The 22744-nt window shown below is 41.6% G+C and overlaps 1 protein-coding gene across 2 annotated transcripts in view; it reads left to right on the forward strand.

Annotated features, from left to right (window-relative positions):
- The window catches only part of TRPM1 (transient receptor potential cation channel subfamily M member 1), a 159416-nt gene that overhangs the window by 38013 nt on the left and 98659 nt on the right, over positions 1–22744 (forward strand). The gene's annotated exons all lie outside the window — the stretch shown is intronic.

A 22744-nucleotide genomic window follows, 5' to 3' on the forward strand; every position in this document is an offset into this window, starting at 1 on the left:
GATGAAGTGGTGGTGTTTTTGTTTTGTTTCTGTTTTTATGCTTTACTACACTTTCGTGACTGGATTGGTGAGCTAGTTTGGAGCAAATCTGAACCGCCTCAGCTCATGACTTCCTGCAGTTTCTGAACTCAACTGGAACTTTTCTCCATGGTTGAATCAGTTTGTCATGAAAAATGTCTTCCTCCCTTTCCTCTAACCCAGTGGCTTTTCCTTTTAAACCAATTGCTGCTGCTGCCACCTACTGAATTTCAGATGCATAGAATTTGTTAAAGAGGTGAAAGTAAGTCCAGCTGGGCAGTAGTGGGAGAAACTGTGTTTGGAAACTTCATGGAGGAAGGAGGTCATCAATACAAATAGAGAGACAAGGTGGGTGAGATAATATCATTTATTGGACCACACTCTGTGTACGCTTGAAGGCTTGTCTCTTTCACCTGCAGAAGTTGCTCCTATACAATAGAGGCGGCTAGGAAGGTATGAAAAGTGTCCTTATTTAGAGCCATCTTTCTGTGCATTGTACAGTGCGTCTTGTAGTCAGTTGTGGATACTAGACGAGATGCAGACGGAGCTTGATCCTGCCTTGAGGGCGGGGGGCTGGACTCGATGACCTCTCGAGGTCCCTTCCGGTCCTATTATTCTATGAGGGCTCGTCTACACCGGCCCCTTTTCCGGAAGGGGCATGTTAATTTCAGAGATCGTAATAGGGAAATCCGCGGGGGATTTAAATATCCCCCGCGGCATTTAAATAAAAATGTCCGCCGCTTTTTTCCGGCTTTTAGAAAAGCCGTAAAAGAGCGTCTACACTGGCCCCGATCCTCCGGAAAAAGCGCCCTTTTCCGGAGGATCTTATTCCTACTTTGAAGATCCTCCGGAATAAGATCCTCCGGAAAAGGACGCTTTTTCCGGAGGATCGGGGCCAGTGTAGACGCTCTTTTACGGCTTTTCTAAAAGCCGGAAAAAAGCGGCGGACATTTTTATTTAAATGCCGCGGGGGATATTTAAATCCCCCGCGGATTTCCCTATTACGATCTCTGAAATTAACATGCCCCTTCCGGAAAAGGGGCCAGTGTAGACGTAGCCTGATTCTATGATTCTATGCTTGGCCTACATGAGCCGCACAAAAGCAGACTTCTCCTTACAACTGGAAATCAAGGAGCTTGGCTTATGGAATTTTGAGAAACATTAAGGACTACTCGATATTATCTGTATTGTTGGTAAGGCCCTAGTTGCCCCAGCCCCCATTATGGAAGGCCCTATAGGAACATGCAGTGCAGACCTGACCCTACAGAGCTTACAGTCTTAGTGTAAGGTGAGGTAAAAAGCTGGTACAACAACCAGACAACCCACATCAGTGTGATAAGCTGTGTTCACTGCGTGCCAACTACCTAATCATTGTCAAGATTTTTTTGGCAGCATCAGAGCAGAGGGGAGTTTTTGCAACAGTATTTTGAGTGGATGTAAGTAGGTCTGATCTTAGAGATCTTGTACTGAAAAAAACAGGACATTTTAGACAGGTTCTGTACGGATTGCGAGAGAGAAAGAGAGAGAGACTGAGGTAAAAAATTATATTCAGATTACAGCCCTAATTGCCAGAGAGGACCATGGGAAGAGAGTGGGTCCTCTAGATCAGTTGGTACTCAAGTGTGATGCCTCCCGAACACATTGCATGGAGAGAGAAAACTGAGAAGTGTGATGCCTTCACATCTGGGTTAACTTAATTCCATATTGATATGTACTAAAAAGTAATAGAACCAAAACAGATGGCTATTGTATCTATTGAAACCTAGCAACACTGTTGTGGAGATTTACAATCCTAAACATAAAAATCTGTGTGTCAGGCCTTGCTTTTATAATTGTGTATTGTTTGTGCAGTTGGGAACAGAGCCTCATTATGTTATACACTGCACATACACAGAATACATGATGAGCAGAATTTTGGTAGACTGATAAAGTTGAGGGTATTAGCTTACTAATATGGTATCATATTGGGAAAGAAAAAATGAATAAAAAGAAAGTAATTTTCCCCTTTACAATATCATTTTCTATATTGCTGCTCTTTAAAATTGCAAAATTGGTCAGGGAAATCCACAATAAACACCTACCATTTAGCAAATGCCTTTTACCACAGATGCATTCAACATTTAAAAAAAAAAAAAAAAAAACCCTTGAGCTCATCTCATGATTACAAAACATATAATTTCATTTCCCATTACTAAAAGCTCAGACTGAAATACACAGATGAAAATAGCTTCTTCCAAGCCTGTTTATCATAGGGGTTAGGTTAAGCCAATCAAGGAAAGAGGGAAAATACAATGCGATTTGACTTCTCCTAACAAAGCTGTATTTGCAAAGAGCAGTGTTACCACGTTATAACACTAAAAAGTCACCGTGAATTTTGTGATTTCTGATTTTCATGGAATTTCTTTGTACTCACTTTTAATGCCTCTTTTTTAGGCTAGTTATGACTTATTTTTCAAGAGAGAGAATCATTTAGCAGTATTTGCTAAAATGTCCCTTGGTTTATACAAAAGCATGCCTTATGCCAGTTGTGTTTGATCATGTGAGAGGCTGGTGGATTTGAAACTGTCAAGAGATACTTAAGTGGATTCAGCTGACTCATTGAGGCAGCTGAAACCTTATTCCACCAGCATACAAGGGAAATGGAAATAGCACTTTTTGCGGAAAAGCGTCCGTGCCAATCTAGACACAGTTTTGCGCAAGAAAGTCACAATCGCCATTTTTGCCATCTGGGCTTTTTTGCACAAAACAGTTTTTACCTGTCTACACTGGCCCTCTTGCGCAAAAGCATTTACGCAAGAGGGCTTTTTCCCGAGCAGGAGCATCATAGTATTTGCGCAAGAACACTGACAATCTTACATTAGATCGTCAGTGTTCTTGCGCAAATTCAAGAGGCCAGTGTAGACAGCTGGCAAGTTGTTCTGCAAAAGCAGTTGCTTTTGCGGAAAGACTTGCCAGTCTAGATGCAGCCCTTGTTCTGACTTTGAAATTCTCTGCTCACAAATGTTTGGGTTAATTACCTGAACAACAAGAAGGCTCATCCACTATCTTGTGCTGCACAGGTTTTCAGTGGTGAGAATGGGAAGATGACTTGGGATTAGCTTCCTTTCTTCCCCACAGACAAGTTTAAGCAAACAAGGCTCCACATACTACTTAGTGTTCTAGAAATATTAGCAGGGCAATCGAGTTCCCACACCAGCCAGCCTTCCATGGTTCCAAAGCCGTGTGGTGGGAATCCCAGAAAACAACTAGTTTGTGAGATCCTGTCTGGAGATCTTAGTCAGGATAGGAGGCTGCTCCTTTTCAAAGGACCAGTAAACTCTGCCTATCAGCACGTGGCCCCAGCTCTAAGCCACCAGGAGATAAAAACTGTGGCTAGCGCCCTTTTGTTCCCATTCTCCTGCAGTCTGGGAAGATTTACCTATGTGGGAAGTTGACTGATTAATTTCACTGGGAAAGTCACATACTGTAGCTGAATTTTAAAAGGGGCCGATGGATGTTTTGGCCAAGAACGTCATTAGAAGTTCTAATACTTTGCAGAGATGATTATAGTGAATCATTTAATTGGGTGCTTGGTTGTCTAGGCATTGGATCAATTTACCAGTTAAATTTAGTATTTAATGTCCTTCAATTTTATGTGCTCAAAGAAATTAGATAAGTGTTGTCTTAGGAGTCCAGTGAATAATCAGTGCATGCTGCAAGGTACCAGCTGATCACAGAAGGAAATAAAGAAGAATTTTTAAGTTTGTATTTCACAGTTGGCCAGGTGAATTATGATGTGCAGCTGCTTTCCTATGAAGCAGAGGCTGCCGCCAGAGACAGGATGCCAAATCTGATGGACTATTAATCCAGTCTGGAGTGTCAAAACTAATGTCCCTAATAGGACACTCCTTGATGCATTTTGTGCAATAAATGGCTGCTGAAATGGGAATAATTTAAGATATCACTTCAGGTGTTACCCTGTGTGCTTTAAAGACTGAGGGAGGTTGGAAAAGTGAGGTTTTGTGGTTTTTTTTTTTTTTTTCTGGATTGTCACCAGATCCCCATAGGCCTACCAGATTGCTTCAGTCAAGTTTGTGGATATTCTATAGTACCTTGTGAGGAGATACTGCAAGGAATATATACCCTGCATGAAGATGACAGATTGCCAGAAAGGCACAGTATGCCTGAAAATATGTCAGAATGGGGTCTGAGTTAGTATTCTGTAAATTTTATAGCTATAATCCCTTCATATTTTTTTTTTCATATAAACCTTTCACATAGAGTATTGTTCACATATAATATATGATACCAGGACTTTCTCTGAATGTTTTGGGTGTTGCTAAAAGCTGTAAAATATATATATATATATATATATATATATATATATATATATTTAGTATATCTGAGATCCACATTTGGCAAATGTGAAGTTGCCACTTGTTTAGAATAGGGGACATGTGGGGGAACATCTGTACATCTGGACAAAATACTATAGGAGGTCAGCAATTTACAGTAAATGCAGGCTGTTCAGCAGTAGTAATAGAATACTATGAGATGTACATTCTCCTGTATGCTCAGCCAGCTGTATGAGATTTAATTCCTATACATTTTATCTAGCACCTTGCATTGCAAAGGATCCTATTTCTCTTGTTAAAACTAAAGTGCTATACACATGTACAAAGAGATTACTTCATTGAGCACTGAAATGCAGTCATCTTAAAACTCCTACATAAGAATGCTATGAAGTATTAGGAAGCAGAGAATATTTCTTTTCTGGTTGAAATTTCTGGGCTAGTTTGGACAGAACTTTGGTAAGTAGAATTTTGGAGTTGATACCTTTGCTTATTTTACCAATGTCATTGAAAGCTGAATTTAAAAAACAGGTAAATTTGTGGTTTGATAACAGAAACACCGTAGCCATGGGTAAGGGTGTGCAGCAGTGCTAGCAAGCAATGATCACAATACCGTTTTGCCCAGAAAAATCATTTTCTGTAATGAAGAAAAGTGATTGGGATCTTCACCATTTAGGAATCTCATTCCTTAAATTGAACCTAAAAACCTGTTCAACCAACCAGCCTGTTGGCTCATGATGATAATGGTTCATGGCTTTGCACAATGACAATTTGTCTTTACTTACACCAAGATCGATGCTCCAGAGATCAATCTCCTGGGGTTTGATTTAGCGGGTGAAGTAAGGACCCACTAAATTGATCACTGATAGTACCCCGTTGATCCTGGTACTCCACCCGTTTGCAAAAAAGAAAGGAGACACTGCAGAAATTCGATCTAAGGTACATCGAATCCAGGTAGGCTATTCTTGTAGCTTGAGTTGGATATCTTAGGTCAGGGGTTCCCAAACTTTTTGACACGGGGACCAGTAAATCCATTCACGAGCTTTTGGAGGACCAGTAACATTCATTTGCATATTCATTAAGCAAATGATGAATATTCAAATAAGTTGTTTCTGGTCCTCCCAAAACCCTCAGTGCCAGTGTTAGCAAAGCTTTTGATACAGTCACCCACAATATTCTTGCCAGCAAGTTAAGGGAATATGGATTGGATAAATGGACTGTAAGATGGATAGAAAGCTGGCTAGACCAGGGTTTCCCAAACTTTTTACTTTAGTTGGAACCCGTTTTTTTTTAGTACTGTTGTTTGCAGCCCAAAAATATAAACGCATTTCAAAAAAAGAATGAAAAATGAATACATTTTCAGTTTTCACCCAGCTGCATCCTCCACCCAGCCTGGGCCAGGGCTTGGGGGACCCGGTGCTGCATGGGCACTCCTGGAGGCCGGAGCAAGAGCAGACTGGGGGTAGGGTAGCTGTCTAGGAGGGAGGGTGCAAGGAAGGGCAGGGTTGCCAGGTGTCCGGTTTTGTACTGGACAATCTGGTATTTGAGGGTTTTGTCTGAGAAACAAATTGAGAAATTACCAGACATATAAAATGTCTGGTATTTTCTAACTAGGTAAGTTTTATTATAATTAGGTCTATCAGTCCTTAGCTGTGAACTGCCTGGATAGTAGATGTGCTCACGCTGCCTGAGTGTGTCTGCCAGCCAGGCAGTTAGCAACTACTAGAGGGCGGGTATGTGGTGGGTTGGAGGCAGCGGGGCTGTCCTGTGGAGATGGCGGGGGGGTTTGCAGGGGGCAGAAGCAAGGTTGGGGGTAGCGGAGCTGTCCTGCGGAGATGTGGGGGGCAGGTGGCGGAAGCAGGGTTGGGGCAGTGGGGCTGTCCAGTGGAGATGGGGGGGTTTGCAGGGGGCAGAAGCAAGGTTGGGGGTAGCGGAGCTGTCCTGCGGAGATGGGGGGCAGGTGGCGGAAGCAGGGTTGGGGCAGTGGGGCTGTCCAGCAGAAATTGGGGAGGGCAGGCGGCGGAACAAGCGCTGGATGGGGGGTGGAGGGGCTGGCCAGGGGAGAACAGGAGGAAGAGGACGGGAGAACCAGTTGTGGGGGGTCATTTGGGGAGCAGGGCTGCCTGGAGGAGATTGGTGGGAGGCGGGGGGAACTGGCTGCCGGAAGCAGGGCTGGACGGGGGCAGCAGGGCTTGACTGGGAGATCGGGAGGAGAAGGGGGGGAGAGCAGGACTGACCTGGGCACATGCAGACCCTATAGACCCTGGCAGAGGAGTGAGTCTGGCCGGGGATTCCATTTTGTGCCCCCCCCCACCCTGCTTCCGCCACCTGCACCCCCCATCTCCACGGGACAGCCCCGCTACCCCCAAGCTTGCTTCTGCCCCCTGCTAACCCTCCCCACCATCTCTACGGGACAGCCCCGCTACCCCCAAGCTTGCTTCTGCCCCCTGCTAACCCTCCCCACCATCTCTACGGGACAGCCCCGCTGCCTCCAACCCTGCTTCCGCTGCCCGCTGCCCACCCACCTGGATCTCCACGGGACAGCCCTGGTACCCCTAACCCTGCTTCCACCGGCCGCCCACCCGCCTGCCCTGATCTTCGCGGGACAGCCCCACTGCCTCCAGCCCTTCTTCCCGGCGGCCAGTTCTCCCTACCCCCCGCCGCCACCTCCTCCTAGCCCAGCCTGCTAGGCTCCCCTACCGGCAGCCACGCTGAGGCTCAGTATTTTTTTCCCCACAGCCCGGTACCGGGCCGCGGCCCATAGTTTGGGAAACGCTGTCTTAGGTCAATTGTCTCTGGTAGTGTAGCCATGGCTTGAGATTTCCAAAGTATCTATGCACAAGCAGTTACTACTCAGGCAGTTAAGAGGAAAAATTACTTCCTTAGAACTCATGACAAAGTTATTGCTTTCATTAGAAATATATCTCAGTTGATAGCTAAAACCTCTCATGTTATTCTCAGTGTAGAAAATATTAGTTTTTAAACTCTTCGTCAATGTGTTAATATTCCTACCTACCGTCAAATTCACAGCTAGCTCTCCCAGGATTTTGCAATGAAGATATAATAGGTTTGAGTTAACTTTCAGGGCAAATCTTCCTGTGCGTTTGTGCAGCACTTAACACAGTGACTTCTCTAACCTGGCTGGGGCTTCTGGATATTATTTTAATATAAATATTAAATAATATCCTCTTCAAGTAATTCTGGCTGTACTCTTTAGTAGAATGTATACATAAAAAAGCTTCCATCTTCAGATGATAAAATCTGTTTGTAAAGTATGGAATAATGTTGCTTGTTTTCAACTATTTGGCCAAATTCTGGCCTGCTGCATACATGCACTCAGAACCACTGTGGTATTAAGATGCATTTATTGTCTTACTAGCTGTGGCCCTTCACGCAGCCCCTCGGAAATTCCTGAACTGATTTGGAATAACCTTGCCATTGACACATGGCACACAAATCATGCTTCTGACCCTGATGTGTCTGGCCTACAAAGGCCTCTCCGTGGCACCTGTCACTGAGTGTGTGCAAATCAACTTGACCTTTGTGATTCTGGGTGGAAACAAAAAGAGCACTGAATCCATTCTCCCTTTGATGCATGGGGTTTTATAGGAGGGTTGTCCCAGAATTTGGCATGTGGAGCAGCCAGGCTAAAAAGTGTGGTTATGAATTCAGCAAAAAATGATTTTTCTATATAAATGTTAACAAAATTTCATCTACTTTTTTCTTAGAAAATGCTTCTGGGACAGGAGGAAGACTTACAGCATATGTCTGACACCCTGTCACATATTTGTCCAAAAAACACACTCAAGTCTATATAAGCCACATTTAAAATAAAAGTTCAAATGTTCGCTTAATAGCAATATTTTTCTCACCAAAGGGTTAATGTCTCATATCCAAATACAAGTTTAGCTGATGATCTTGCAATTAAGTATAGACTAGGAGACCTACTGCTCTCCATTGTTCAAACTATGAGTAATTAGCAATTAATCATCACTGTAATTAGGAATAGATTACTTCAAATGCTTTCAAGTTTTGCATCAGCATGATTTGCCATAGGCAATGAGGATTCCTGGCAGATTTAGAGACCAGGTGAAATTTCTGATGCTGAGGGTGTGATGGAATGGTGAGAATAAACAGACACAAAGCTGTATACTTCAAAGAGGCAGTGTGGGCTAGTAGCTAGGGCACTAAACTGGAAATCAGGAGTTGATGGGGTTTATACCCAGGTCTGCCATGTGACCATAGGTGAGTTGCCTTCCCTCTCTTGTGCACTTTAGCTGGTCTGTTTAGACTGGAAGTTCTTTGGAGCAAGGATTGTCTCCCCCTGTGTATGCAATGCCTAACGCAATGGGACCCTAGTCTCTGTTGGGCCTATAAGTGCTTCTAATGAAAGGTCAAGGCAGCAGCAAGAGAACTGTTCTCTACAGCCGCACGCTTATTTATGTTATCTCCTGGCTCAGTAATCTAATCCCACTCCTCATTCTAGAACAAGCATATTTACATTCTGACCTCGTGTCACAGATCCTAGCGTCTGACCCTTGTGCCATTTTCTTTGAGAAGAGTCCCGGCCTCTGTGTCTTTGGATCTCCCAGGGAGTCTTAGGTCCCTTGAGACAGCCTGAGTGAAGTCCAGCCACTGTCCCCCACCTCCGGGTCTCTTGGTACATGCGCAGGGTGCAGACCTTGCAGACCTTGAGAGCAGGTGCCCACTGTCCAGCTGCCAAGCCCTGGGAGCAACAGTGACTCTTCAGATTTCCTTGTATTTAAACATACCCAAAAGGTGTGAAGCTTCTGGTTGTAGTTTAACTCTCAGAGGGTCAAGCAGCAGTTGTGAAACAGTTGTAGGGTGTGTTGACACAGCACAGTTATTTCAAAATTACTGACTTTATTTCAGAATACCAATGCAAGCATCTGCACAGCCATTCTGTTATTTCAAAATCTGTAAACTTCCTTCCATGAGGAATAACACCTATTCTGAAATAGCGGTAGTGTGGACACTCCACTGCTGCTATTTCAAAATAGCTTCTCCCCAGGGCCATTCAAAGTAATTACTCCACAGTGCTTACTGCAGCTCTAAATCGAGGTAGCCCATTTACATTAGGGAAACCTGCCTCGGACTAATTTTGAGGCTCCCCTGTAGTGCAGACGTGCTATTTAAAAAGAATCTATTTTGGACTATTTCTTCCAGAATAGTTTATTTCGAAGTAAGTGTGCAGTGTATACGTACTCATAGGGAGACACTGCTCAGAGTCTATAACAAATGTGTGCTTTTTAACTTTACATTTAATCATACAAAGCCAGCGGAGTGAGGATCATACAAAACAAGCACTACACGCATGTCACAGTCCTTAGGAATCATTGGTATCCAGAAAGACAGAGAGGGTCTATGCCCTATCCTATGCCCCATGCTGAGGAACAGTTTCTCTTCCTCGTGGAGCCTTTTCCAGGCTTCTGTGACCCTGTTCTTCCTTGACCCACACTTTATCTGCCCCCTCCATACACATACACCTTCCTGTGTGTTCCCTCATGTAAACTCCTGGTCTGCTTTCTTCTGTCTTCTGGGCAACCTTCCACTGCATCTGCTCATCCTCCCTGCTCCCTTCAGAGGAGTCATCTAAATGAGCATTCAAAGGAGACCTCTGACCCATTGTTCCCACTTCCCAGGTGTCTCTGTGGGTGCATCTACACTGCACCTACAGGTCGAAATAAGATTCGCAATTTGAGCTATGCAAATTGCGTATCTTATTACTATCTAATTTCAAAATAGCTTCTTTTGAAATTTTGCGCTGTCTACGCAGTGACATCGGACTAGGGAGCCAAATTTCGGAAACCCCCCTTCTTTCAGAAGAGCCCTTCTTCCTCGTAGGAGGAGGAAGACAGGGCTTCCGAAAGAGCATGTCTGCTCTTCCGCAAAAAAAAGCAGAAGAGCAGATGTGTTCCCTGGACATGGCAGAGTTTTTCCAGGATAAAAACTTTGTAGTCCAGACATAGCCTGAGGCAATGGAGCAGTGGAAGTGACAGCAAGGTGAGAGGAAGAAAGAGGTGAGATTAAGGGAGGGAAGAGAAAGAAATGGGAAATGAGAAGAGAGGCCCAAGACAGGGAGTGCAGGTAGATGCTAGCTCTCAAAAGTAAATCTCAGACAGAACAAACATTAACATTAGAAAGATCATGCTTGCTGGATTTCAGATATTTTGTTTTTAGCTTATTTTAAAAGAGTTCTGATGTAAGCTGTGGGCATATGCCACTGAAACCAGCAGCCTCGCTGAATCTTTGCTGAGAAAAATAGTCAGCTCTTCATATTTTTTTTTTTTTGTCCTATTCCATAAGGCGGTAGGGGAATGGGATCATGAGCCATCACACAACTGTGGAGTATGTGGGCTAATTTCTGAACGGGCTAGCCAATCTCAGGGAAGTGAGAAGCGAATGCTCAAGGGACTCTTATTTAGACTAACAATAAGGAGTGACCATTCAGCTTCACTCTTTATCTACAAAGGTAAATTTGTTTAGAGTTTTCTCATAGATCGTGAGGTTAAGTATTAACATCCATATATATGTGTGTCTACATTTCTATCACCACCCATATATATGTGTGTCTCTTTTTTTCTACAGCCTTACTGGCCAGTTGTGTCCCTTCCCTCCAATTAGAATAGATTTCATATGGCTAAACTCCATCCTAATGCTTAACAGTTTGATTTTGCTTCAGCAGCTCAGATAAAATCAGACAAGAATTTAATGGCAAGAGGAAACTGGTGACATATTCAGAGAGAGAAATGTGGTGGCCAGAGCAGACAGATTCATTTAGTGACCTTGGAAGTTGCTGAGATGTTAAGAGGCCAGAATTTAGGAGGTTCAGTAACTGTGGCAAGAGATGATTAAGACTTGGGCAAAGGTTTTCATAGCTTGGATGGAGGAATTATGATGTTGAATAAGGAGCTGGGTATCCTACTTGTCCTGGAACACAGCCAAGGCAACCCTCCTAAGATGCTGGCGTCAAGATCGGGAGCCTGGGAAAGTCAGTGGGCTAGGAAAAATGGCCAAAATAGGGAACTAATTGTTCTATAACCCTGGATATTGTGGCAAAAGAGAGAGGGGACAAATGTGGTACTAATGTCACACAAAGTGCTCCACTTAGGAAGGAACAATCAGTTTCACACATACAGAATGGGAAGCGACTGTACGGCAGAAAGGGATCTAGGGATTATAGTGGACCACAAGCTGAATATGAGTCAGCAGCTTGATGCTGTTGCAAAAAAAGCAAACATGATTCTGGGATGCATGAACAGGTGTGTTGTGAGCAAGACACGAGAAGTCATTCTTCCGCTCTACTCTGCACTAGTTAGGCCTCAGTTGGAGTATTGTGTCCAGTTCTCGGCGCCACATTTCAAGAAGTATGTGGAGAAATTGGAGAGGGTCCAGAGAAAAGCAACGAGAATGATTAAAGGTCTAGAGAACATGACCTATGAGGGAAGGCTGAAAGAATTAGGTTTGTTTAGTTTGGAAAAGAGAAGATTGAGAGGGGACATGATAGCAGTTTTCAGGTATCTAAAAGGGTATCATAAGGAGGAGGGAGAAAACTTGTTCATCATGGCCTCTGGGGATAGAACAAGAAGCAATGGGCTTAAACTGCAGCAAGGGAGGTTTAGGTTGGACATTAGAAAAAAGTTCCTAACTGTCAGGGTAGTCAAACTCTGGAATAAATTGCCCAGGGAGGTTGTGGAATCTCCATCTGTGGAGATATTTAAGAGCAGGTTAGATAAATGTCTATCAGGGCTGGTCTAGACAGAATTTGGTCCTGCCATGGGGGCAGGGGACTGGATTTGATGACCTCTCTAGGTCCCTTCCAGTCCTAGTATTCTATGATTCTAGGAAACAGAGAGCAGTGGATGCTCAACAGTGATGGAAAAGGGAGAGAGAGGAAAGGACTAGTGGTGGCAGTAGAGATGTTAGGATGGCAGCTGTAAGGTGCAGGAGTGGACAGAAGAGGGAGAGGAGAGATTTGGGGAGGGGTAGATTTTGAGTCTTCAGAGAAGGTCGCTGGACTATGGCAGCAGAAGAGGTTGCCCAAATAGGGTATGTACAAAGGGAAAAGAAGATAGGTCAGACGGGGAAAAGATGGAGGGGTACTTGCAGATTCTGAAAGCGGGAAGGGGGAGGAGACATGAAGAAGATACTAAAGAAACTGTTGGGGTTGAACAAGAAAGTGCAAGAGAACGCAGATCATGAACTCCACGAGTAAAGGACCATTTCTCACTTTTTTATACTTTGCTATTAAATTAATACATGTGTGATCTTTGAGCAAGATCTAAATCCTAATGAACAAAGGCCACTGACACTGATGAAGAATTATGATGGAGAATTAGACAATCACTGCTGGAATAGCCATGATATTTCACAAAATTCAGAAGACAGAGGATGAAGAAGTAGCAGATTTTCTGTAACTATGACAACTGTTTTTCCTAGTGTAGTTGATATTCCTCATAGCACTTTATGTATTTCATGCAGAAGTCAAGAAACTGATTAGAAGATTATTTTTAAAGCTAATCTGATAATCTTTTATAGTGGAAGATGGCTTCTCAGAAATTTAATATTTTCTCAATAATATAGGATAGTTTTGTGATTTCTGAATCATCTTCCATCCACCCTAAGTTTTCAAAAGGTCTGCAGATCTGACCAAATAAAATCCTACAGGTTAAAAGAGCGACATCTTCAGCCTAATTCTCCAGGGCAGTAAAGAGTTCTAGTGAAAACTCGATCCACTTGGAAGAGGTTTTACATTTCCTGCGAAAGTACTAGCTGAAAATGATCATTCCTACTTCTATTGCAATCCTAAATATCCCACATTATCTTCCTGCCATAAAATAGCACATATTATGTTTCTTTTTTACTTCATTCATTCCCTCCTGCTGTTGATTGTAAATGATTGCATTCTCCACAGAAGAATACACTAAAGAATGTCCCTAAATGAGTATGCCTTTTCTTTTGAAAGAAATAGCAGTTCCTAGATTTACGCAGTAAAAGAGCATTTGTAATTTCTGACTGGACTATCAGTGTCCCTAGTAAATACAAATGTATTCCATTCTAAGGATGCTGACAGATATTACAATTTGCCCATATAATCTTATCCTCCTGTCTTTTTCTGCTTCTTAAGGCAGCTATGTTGTAAAACAATCTCAGCTTGTATGAGGTTCACTTGGAAATGGCATGAAAAGGCAGCCTTGCTGCATAAAGATTAATCTCTGATAATAGCATAGTAAAAGATGTAACAGCTGGTGTGGATTAATATTCCTTTAATATCTGCTTTCATGTGATTAATAGCTGTATGGATAAAACCTTTACCAGCGAAAGCAAGCAGAGGTTACCAAGCTCCCACAAATGCACCATTTGTAATGTTTTACAGGGTGAACATTTAAAAGTCAAATGACTTTCTGCCAAGCTAAATATCTTAATTTTTATCTTGTTTTTTGTTTTTGGAGTATTCGTCATTCTAGGTCATGTGTTACAAATATTCACACTCAGAAGGGAAGAAATAACTTAAACTCCAAAGAATATAGTTATCAATCATTTAAAGGCAGCTCAGGGCACTGCTCACAGATAGATCTGCATACATGAGCCTTTCTCCGGTTTAGGCATCTGTTTCTGAGCCTGTGCCTTTGTGTGGAATGTCTGAGACTATTCCTAATAATATTCAGAAGAGAATCACTGGCTTATTTATTAGAGCTATGCACAAGGAGTCACAGGTGAACAGGGTTTACATCATGTTGATCATGTGACCAGGTAAATATTTTTCAGCAGCATAATATTTTCCTTTGTCTCGGCAGAGGGTGAAGTTGAAGGTTAAAGGGTAAATTCCAAAGCATTTTCAAAGGTTTAGTCAGCATGTGATTAGCTGTGCCTGGACTCATAGTGGCGAGAAATGGAAGGGGAGTTGCTGTCTTGCAATCACATATTAATCTCTTAATAACCTAGCTGGATTTTTATTGAAGTTTCCCCATGTTTGTTTATTAAATTGTAAATTTGGTGCTCATAAAAGCAAGGGACTAATAACCATGGATAGAGTTAGGCATAATATAATTAGGAACTGAACGAGCATACCACATTTATATGTGCTAATGTACTGCTGTTTCACTCTGAAACAAAATGGGTGATTCTCCAAAGGTTTGGAACCTGGCTTTAGATGATCAGCTTTGTTAAAACAAGCCTTTCTTGGTTTGGTGTGTTTTCTCTTTCATGGTTCTACCGAGCCCAGCAAAACTGTGACAAGAATAGTTCTCTTATGTATTCCCATGATTTCTCCCCAGAAATCCAAAGTGCAGACATGTACAACAAAGAGGTTCACACTTCTTTGAACCTTGCAGTTGACTGTTGTCTCCGTTTATGTTTAAGATTTGGTTCTTGTCTTACTTGAACTATTTGCTCAGCCTTCCTTCATTGTAGCTTTTCTAAACCTGGGCATCTTTTCAGATAAAAGCCACCAGTTTTTGGTATTCACTTGTGATTTATACTAGGATTGAAGTTCATGACTCCAAAGGCAGAAGGCCAGTGCACGTGGCCAGTATGCAAGCCCCCATAGTCCAACATGCTTTGCACAGCTTGATAGTTTGCATTGTGAAAACATGGACCGCATAACAGAATCTTTATTAAAGCTCATATCCCTCTCAAGGCTGGCAGCATATAACCTCTTTGAATCCTGTATTTTCATGTAATCTTTCATCCAAAAGAAACCCAAAGTGCTTCACAAGCTCTAGAAATCAATTCACCACTGAAATGCAGCCATCTCTGGGTTGGAAGGTGGCAGCAGGCTTCTGAACTTCACTTTGTTTTAACTCTGTGTCTCAGCAACAGAAGATGGCCCCATAAAAGAAGTTACCTCACCCACCTTGTCTCTCTGTTTGAACATTGGCACTTTCATAGGGATGAATCAGCTACAAGTCATACGGCATTTTTGAAAGTCTCATTCTGGTAATGCTGGAAAAGTTTTAGGGAGGAGGAAGGTCTTGCAGCATGACCTAAAGATGATCACAGTCAGGATTCATCTAATCTCTTTCGGAAGGTTTTTCCACCGTTGGCTCTCAATGACCCAGAGTGCCCTTTCTCTGGCTCTCACTAGTTCAATCTCACAGTGGTGGTCCGCTTTGCCGCAGAAGAACACAAATATTTGGTGATTGACAGAGATGGAATCTTGAATGTAGACTGCTACCTGATCCCTTAATTGCTTTGAAGTTCAGAACCCTTGCCTTAACTAGGAGGGGAAAAGGGCTGTGTACCTGCATAGGGGCAGAAGCAGAGGGATGTTATGCTTATTTTCCAGGAGTTTGGGATTTATCAGTTGTCCATAATGTATTCTAAAACATGAGATTTTTCTCTCTTGCACAACTGATTAGTCCATTAAATTAGTCATTATGAGCTTTCCTAAGGTTGAGACCTAGACAGATGTCAGTCAAACAATGATCCAGACAGAAGCTCTCTCTCCCATACAGAAAATCAGGCCTCATCCAGAATTAAATAGCAACTGGCAAAACATTGTAGATTTTTTAAAAAAAAGTCCTAATAAAGATGGGTGAATATCAGAAGGCTCAGTGACTCTCTCAATCAACAGTCTTTGAATATTCTTCCATTTAATTCAAATGCTTCACATCTATCCTTACTAAGAAACCAGCTGTTCATTTAAAGCTGATTTATCATTTGACTTTTCCCAAAGTTACATCTTCACTTGAGTTTGTATTTCTGTGGGAAGGGGTCAATAACACATTCACAGAACAAACAGTAACTTTTGCTTAAGTACAATCTGAAAAAATCCCAGTCAGGTAGAACGGGGGGGAGGGGGGGAGGAATCACATTTACTCAGTGGAACATGCCATTTGAAACAGGCCTGAATTAATTGCTAGCCTTGCATATCTGTGTAGGCATTGTTCTTTAATCAGACACTTATGCATGGAGAACAGCAACTGCTAAATGGCGCTGGCCAGAAACTGAAATTTCTGCTGAAGTAATATTTTTAAAAAAATCATTTCAAACCTTTCGAAACATTTCAAATGATGAAACTTAATTTCTATGCCTTAAAAGCATTTCATTGTTATTTAAATATGTTCAGATTCACATTTTAAAACAATATAGAGTCCAAATGAATCAATATAATGAAGTCAACATTTTTATTTTGTTGAAATTTAAAGTTTCAATATTTCTAATAACTTTCATCAGAATTAACACATTCCCACAAAGCATCTAGACTTTAATAAAACTGCATGTTCTGAATGGAAAACTATCCCCCACAGAAATAACTCTTGACCTGTTCTGCTGTTTAAAGATACAACATGCAGTAGGACAAAGTAACTTGCAGTGCAGTTTAAATATAGGCTTTGTGTGCTACCATAATACACATCTACCGTATATTTTAGAGAAAATATGTGTGTCTAGCTGTCTCTGTCCATCCGTGATTCTGTTTGTTGTAGAGCGGCTCCTAAACGGAAAGAGCTAGGACTACCAAGTTTGTTATGCAACTTATCATTATTTAAAGCAAGGTGAGAGTTTGGTTATTCCAAAGCAATGGGATGAGCCTGGAATTTGATTGTTTCTCATAACATGGAAAGGGATGGGTCTGGCAGGAAGTTAGTTGTACTGCAGAATGACCATAGAGAAGCAGCAAGGTGCCAGAGATGGGGCCTGGGACAGCCATAACCCCATTGGATCAGAAGAGGCAAGGGTGGAGAAAGGGACAGCTATCTACTATGTATTTCAGATAATTTGTCTGTTTATGTATGTGTGTGTCTGTTCCCAGCTGGGGAACATGCACTCTCTTTCTGGCTGTGCCCACTGCAGCTATGTTATATTTTGGCGTAAGCTATTTACAGGTGACACAATCTGCTTCACGATTTGCAATGCTACTTTCCCCCTTTAGCTATGTTTTGTTACTTTGAGAAGTTTAACAGAATTCTGAATTCACGTGCTTTGATATCCTACTTAATATAAGCTATTATGATAAATATTAAGATGATCAAATCATTCGTGATATGCTGATATCCTTGTGATTCTCTGTTCCCAAAACCTTGCAAGTAATTTTAGTGGTGTGAAGGTGTGCACAGTTTCTTTAACTATCTAGCTGGCAGTCAGTCAAGATGGGGTTGGAGAAGATTCTAAACAGAAAAGTAAATATCTTTTAATACTGCTTTCTTTGTTAGAAGAAAAAATCCTTGTTCAATATTAGGTCTAAACAGTGCATTTTTTGTTTAAAAAAGGGGGGGGGGCGGTACTCTTTAAGTCGCAGCTGTCAGCCATTTTCATTACAGAGGTGCCGGTACTCTCCGTTCTTTCTTGGTAAGCTCTGACTGGAGGTGCCGGTACTGTGTATTGGGTAGTACCATCACAAAAAAAGCACTGGGCCTAAATAACAAGGCTTTGGCCACACCCCAGACTGGCTTGTCATGTCCTCCTGGGACTATAAAGTGCGTAAGATCAACCTCTTGGCCCTCCAGTGCCAAGGAGGAAGTTTTCTGCCTGTATCCCGCACCGGTGTGTGTAAACAGATAGAAAGAGATTCCCAGCACCCCATCTCCACAAACACACTCATTGGGAGCAAGGCAGAATCAAAGCACCAATTTAGGAAAAAAATCTGCGTAATTTTAAGCCGGTGAGTTGCCCCATTGAGTTCAGTGCCATTACTCAAGCAAGCCTGAAGCTCGAGTATTTGCTAAATTAGAACCTTAACCCTGAGGTCCTGCTCATGCAAACACTTGTGCTGAGACTTGTTTCTGCTAGAAGTTATGTTAGTAAATATTTGCCAGACCCATGACTTTAGTTAGCAATACGATCACTGATAAATGTAACTCCTCATTCTTTCCTAATGCAGCATGCTGGTCATACAAGGTGAATGAACCATGACCAGAAGATAAGAGACAGCTTACTAAAAGAAAACTTATTATTTCTGTATATCATTCACTTATAGCACAACATAATATTGATGCTGTTCCAGTCATGGCCTTCATTTATCTCGTCTAGCCACAAGGTGCAATTAGACTATTCACCCAGTAGATAGCACTATGGTAAATAAAAATGTACTGCATTCCATACACTGTAATGTTTAAATTACAATTGTTTTCCTTGTTACTATATCTCTTGTAATGTGTTCAGTACCACACAACACTGGGATATTATTAACCTAAATTGTGTATTTTTAAATAGTAAATATAAAAATAATTGCTTTAGTACAAGAAAAGGTAATGCAAACAATACATGGAAAGCCAATTTTAATGCCCTTTCATGTTCTTATTAAACATGCCATATCTTTAAATCACAGCAGCTATTAATATTTAAAAGTTACTGTGCAGTCATTTTAACATTGTTCTAGATGTACCTTTCTGAAGCAAAATGTATTCACCTTTATATGAGATATTGGAAATGCGATGTTGATCAAAATATTATAAACATTAGGGAAGTAAAATATTTTTAATGATGCCATTTAATCAAGTTCTCAATCAATGCAGAATTGTTCCCTAAAGGACCCATCTACAGTGCCTTATCCTACCCATGTAGCTTATATTAGTGAACTTACTTTTAACTGAGTATTGGTGCTAGGGAAGTTCCTATTATAATAGGCTGACCAGTAAAAGAATTAATGAAGGGATAATTCTTCTGGTTGTGTTTCGGAGTATTTTTGCTCTAAAGCCATGTAAAAGCCACATAAAATCCACAGAGCTGCAGAATCTGACCTAATTATGATGCAATTCAGACTCTGAAAATAGAACAAGGAGTAACCAGTGGAGCTGGTTGGAATGTTTTCTCCAAAGTTTCATTTAGCCTGAAGGCTTGTCTCCATTAGCAAGTTACTGTGCTGAAACTTTCTTCTCAGGGGTGTGAAAAATCCACCTTGTGATGGTTTTTCGAAAGCATAGGAAGAGCTCTCTCTTCCAGCACTGACACCATGACCACGCTGGAGTGTTAAAGTGCATGTTCAGAGTCAATTTTAATCTGATTCTTAAAAGAACTGTGCAATTGTACTTGAACATCTCAGTTTTTAAATATACGCCATTTGGTTTGTATCAATCTATTTTCAGTTATTCTCCATCTTAACCACAGTCATGATTACTCTTAGGGTTCTAAATATGATGGACCTGAACAAACATTTCTGAATATACATGAAGTGTAAATATCGCTCACTCCATTTTTAAATAGTTCAATTCTCACTTCTTGCCAATATCATGGCAGCCGGTGGCTGGTTGAGTGGTTTTGTAATTCTCTCCATGGATCAGCCATGGATTAGTGAGTTGCAGCTGGTATGTTCCACATGCCAAGAGGTTTTGGCATATTTTCTTTAATTTTAATGCCCTTTTCTGAATAAATCCTTTATTTCTGCCCTCCTTTTTTCTGGGGATTTGTTGGAGTTTTTTTCTGTAGTATAGTTAATATTTCACTAATTGTGCGTTATTAGACTGTGTGTGTGGCCAACAGTCAACTCTTGTATCAAAAGTAAAATTCAAGAAATAAAATGGTTCTGGTTCAACAGGTTTAAACCTCTTCAGAATAGAAGTGTAAAATAGTTCATTAAAAGGTTTATTTTAAATATCCATCATAAATGTAAACGTGCCTTGCAAGGAGATCATATTCAATGCTAGACTCTTTTAATGCATTTTGCATTTCAAGAAACCAAGAGCTTACATATTTTGCTTTCCTCCATTCGACTCTGGAAATAAGATAAAAATTGTGCCCTAGAAAGAACACAGTTTGTCTGTTTTTAAAAAATAAAAATAAAATATAAGATCTTTAATGTGATTCAGCTATATTGTTCTGTGATCACCCACCATTTTAACAAACTTGCAGATTGTCTTATGCTAGACAATATTGACCTTCCGTGGTCCGGAAAATTCTCTGTTTCAGAACTAGTCAGGTCCCAAGGGTGCCAGACTAGAGAGGCTCAACCTGTACATGATCATCTATTCTGTGTTCCTACAGATCAAATTCTGATTTTGCTTACAGGCTTGTTGACCTGCATGGTTTCAATGATGTTTCATGTACACATGTAACTGATCCTGTAGAGATAAGTTCCAGTTGTCTTCCTCTTCAGTGTGAGGAGTAGGTCTTTCATGTCTAAAATATCACATTCTGCCCTGCTAGCAGCCCCAGTACTGGAGTCCTTTTTTTTTTTTTTTTTTTTTTTTTTAAAGTGCCTGAATGCAAGGCGGGGGGTGGAGGGAAGAACCTATGAGGGAGCAGAGGAACTGCAGGGAGTGGAGAGAGGAAAAAAATTGAGAGGAGCTAGAAGAGACCCAAAGGAACAGATGGCAACTCCCCACAGTGCCCAACTCCTCCTTTCCTGCCCCTACCAGTACCCAACCTATTCCTTTCCTTGCAACAGGCTCCGATGTCCAGTCAGCCCTGCTGTCCAGCTCCCAACATTGTCTGGCTCTGGCTCAGCCCCAGGATCCTGGTGGCACCTCCCCAGACCTGGCTGCAGTGTCCCCGGCTCACTCCATAGTGATCCACTACCTCCCTGACACCAGCATATGCTGGCTTAGTGAGAGGATACTCTCCAGTGGGGAGGCAAAGGAGCTGGCTGGCCCAGGAACAGCAGAAAGAGTCATTTCACACATTTAAAAAAAATTCAAAACAACGTACCAGTAGGATTCAAGTGCGGGGGGGGGGGGGATCCTCTGCTTGGCAGGAAACAAAATGGCTGCTGCACTGTTCTTAGGCATTCGGAATGCCTGTTTTAGATAACGGGGCAATAAAATTACTTTTCTTGTCTCCAGCTGAATTCCTTAGAGCTTGTGAGCCAGGCTAAATCATCTTTCTTTCATGTCCCCGCAAAGCTGTAGTAAAGACAGCACCAAGTATTCCCATTTGGGGCATTGCCCTATATACTTTGGGCTGAATTTTTAAAGGTATTTAGGCACTTAGTGAGATTTTTCAAAAGCTCAATGGAATTAGTAACATAAATATCTTTGCAAATCTGGCCCTTCTACAACAGCACAGAAAGAAAAATGCTCCTTCCTCAATGCTGATATTTAGTAGCTGCCAAATCCATTCTGTGTTGTGCTATTTCAAATAAGGGACAGTAATGTCCCTTATGTGAACATTACTGTGTAACAATGATATGATTACATGATACTATAAATACTAAAGCCATTTCTTTCTGACATGGGTACCTAAAATTAAGCATTCAAATCCATATATAGGCACCTAAATAAATTAGTTTTCTGATTTTTTTTTTTCAAAGCTGATGAATACCTGTATCTCCCACTGAAGTAGTAGAAGGTTTTGGGGGCTCTGCAATTTTGGAAACTGAGGCATAAGCAGGTAGATTCGTACAGCTAGATTTAAGAGTCAACTGTGAAGTACTCACATTGTAAAATGTGGCCTAAATCATCTTAGACACAATTTGATTTCCAGTCATGTCTCCAGAGTTCAGAACTGTTTAATGATATATTTAGAGATGGCTTTGATTACTCAATACATCTCACCTGTAGTCTCATTCTCATTTCAGTCTTCTCAGTTTAATTTTTTCCTCCAATACATGGGAACCCCTAGGCACTGCATCTTCAGCCCCCCTTCCCCTCTTCTGCCCAGAGCTGGCTTCTTGTTGCCCATGGTTTCCGAGAGGTGAGGTGCCCCTAGAATGCCAGCATCCCTAGGCATGTGTCTACAGTGCCTAATTGGAATTCTGGCCCTGCCAGTACTGCCACCTTTTATCCAGACTGTCAGAAATACAGTCACTGATTCAAACCTCTTCTTAAATGAGGATTATCCAGTTTATTATGCAGAGAATATGCTTCATCTTTTAAACCTACCTCTGCCTATAGGCAAGGGGCAGAGGGGACTCAGCTAAGGGAGATGCATAATGAAGCCAGTAATTTACTCTGTTAGCTTCCAGAGCGTAGCACAAAGAATCCATGTTTGTCTCCTTCCCGTTTACTTTTAGGCGCTGCAAGCACAATAATCTTATGGGAAACATCTGACACTGAAGGGAATACTTTATATCTCTCGGTAAACAAATAATTGTAAATGTCCTTGGCCAAAGGCTCCATTCAACAAGCGCTGGAAATAGCAGAGCACCTGGCCCCATCACTGGGCTCCTCCGCTAGTTCTGATGTCTTTATTGATACTAATAGACCCTGACGTCATTTTTAATAAATCATCCATACAAAGGAGCAGCTTCTTTTCCACTTATCAAGAGAATTGATGTCTTGATTCATGCCTTGTCAAACCAGCCACACTAGCTAATGCTAGCGAGCCCATTAGCAATACTTGTAGCATTGTTTGTTGTTACTCTGGAAGAGGCAAATAAGTGACCATAGTGCATATTTTTGCACTTAAAAATTGCTCAAGCAAAAAGTAAACTAGACACACCATGACTAGATCTTTGTTTGGGTAATCACTAAAACATTCTTTAAGTTCATTATGGAAAT

The sequence above is a fragment of the Pelodiscus sinensis genome, chromosome 14, assembly GCF_049634645.1.
Source record: "Pelodiscus sinensis isolate JC-2024 chromosome 14, ASM4963464v1, whole genome shotgun sequence".
NCBI lineage: Eukaryota > Metazoa > Chordata > Testudines > Trionychidae > Pelodiscus > Pelodiscus sinensis.